The following is a 1,952-nucleotide window of genomic DNA, read 5'->3' as shown; positions in this document are numbered from 1 at the left end:
AGGGAGGTGACCAGCCTTCCAGACGACTGTTGGGGACAAGGGGTTGGAAAGGAAGTAGTCCTAGGTGCTGGCTAGGTGCTGAGGTGGGAGGGGGCATGGGAAGGTGAAGACTCAGCACTGATGGCAGGTCATGGGGAGGGGGGATTCACAGTGACCTGGCGGCTGACACTTGGAGGGCCCTCCACCAGTGCTGCAGGCTAGAGTGAGCTGGTTCCTGAAGGGTGCCCACCCAGGGACACAGGGCTGGAAGTGCGACTCTGGGTGGAGGACGGGGAGAGGTCGGTGCTCTGCGGTGGCTGGCAAGGTCCAGGCGAGGTGGCGAGGGTGCTTTCGTTACGTTCTGGTGTTGCGCTCTGTCTCAGCCAGGCACTCTCTGACCAGGGCCCCGGCGTGGATGATGCCTCTCTTCAGGTGCTCCATAGCACTCTTGCTTCCGGCATAGGTGGGCCGGATCTCCTTGCCCATTTCCTCTGTGACAGACAGCAGGTCCGTTAGGTGCTCTGAGTGCCGGGCGGCTTCTTGGCCTGCACATAACCCGTGGAGGGCGGTCCAAAGTCGTTAAACAGTGGCCTGAAAGGGGCAGCGGCTCCCTCCGGGACGCTTCCAGCTGTAGGGACCGGGGTGCCAGGCCCAGGGGTACTGGAGCCAGGGGTGCTGCTGGGGGCGGGGGCGATGGGCTTGTAGGACATCCCCAACTCCTGGGTGCGGGCGGACGCCGGCCGGCCGCTGCTCCGGGGTTGGCTGCTGGCCGCTGAGGTGCGCGCTGATTCTTAAACATTACTTTTGTGCATCAAATGATTTAATGAAGAGAGTAAAAAGACAGCAGAGAGATTAGAAAATAACTTGCAGGAACTATATGTCAGAGAAGGGCCTCTTGTGGTTGTTAAGTACCGCCGAGTGGGTTCTGCACCATAGCAATGCTAGACACAGCAGAAGGAAACACCACTGATCTTGAGGTGACTTGACACAGCGGCTGCAACCATGAGCTCAAACATAAGAACAATTGGGAGGACCCGGTAGTGCTTCCAATATTCTTTGTTAAAAACGCAATTCAAATACATTGAATCTTCCGTCTGTCTTATTCTGTGTCCAAATTCCACAAGCATATGGGCCAGTAGAAAATACCATGGCGACTCCAGGAAGATGGCCGCCAGATAGGTAGCCCACGGCCGGAGCTCCGAGGAGATCGGTGAGTGGGGAGAGTTGGGGGCGGAGTAGGGGTATCAAATCTGCCTGTTCGATTCCCAAGACCACTCAGAGCATCTCTCTGACCCAGAGGTGGACCCTGTGGCGCCAGTCCGGGCAGAGCGGGTGCCCTGAGAGCCCCACCAGAGACCACGAGTGCCCGCGGAGCCCTGGCGATCAGATGGGAGTCCACCTCGGAGCTACACGCAAAATCGCCAGTCAGTAACCCCACCCCGCCTCAGGGTGTCCGGGGTCCATGGGTGCACCAGTCCCCAGACACCCTGCAGATTCGGGACCCACTCGGGCACCCCTAGCGGTCCAGCGAGCCAGACCCTCCCCCCTTCTCCCGGGAGGCTCATGCCCCCTGCCACAGCTAGGCAGAAGGAGAGACTGCTGCCTTTGTGCTCTACGCGAACCGCCAATCAGACCTGCCTCATGCTCAACCCAGAGGCAGAGGTCTCAACCCAGAGGTGCCCGCCCGACATGGCGGTCCTTTAAGATCCGCCAGCCAGCCCCCTCCCTGGGCCTCCACGACCCCCACCCCTCGTCCCATACATGTGCACACCCTTGCGCGGACACACACACACGCACACGCTTGCAGATTCCCATCCTGCCACACCGTTTCAGGCCTGCCAGCAGAGGACCCGAGTCTGACAGAGGTTTTTGCAGCTGTGGCATAGGAACCTAAGCCACTCGTGCTTTCTCACCGCATCTTCCCTTCTCCCTGCTCACCTGCTCACTGTGTCCCACCATTTGGGCTCCAAGCA

The 1,952-nt window shown here is 59.7% G+C and overlaps 1 pseudogene; it reads right to left on the bottom strand.

The window, feature by feature from the left end:
* Positions 1–333: 333 nt before the first annotated feature.
* Positions 334–689, bottom strand: LOC142437019 (cyclin-dependent kinase 2-associated protein 2 pseudogene; annotated as a pseudogene).
* Between the last annotated feature and the right edge of the window lie 1,263 nt (positions 690–1,952).

This window comes from Tenrec ecaudatus, chromosome 1, assembly GCF_050624435.1.
Source record: "Tenrec ecaudatus isolate mTenEca1 chromosome 1, mTenEca1.hap1, whole genome shotgun sequence".
NCBI classification, from domain to species: domain Eukaryota; kingdom Metazoa; phylum Chordata; class Mammalia; order Afrosoricida; family Tenrecidae; genus Tenrec; species Tenrec ecaudatus.
Note: the sequence above shows the minus strand (reverse complement) of the source record. Positions and strands in the feature narration are given on the sequence as shown.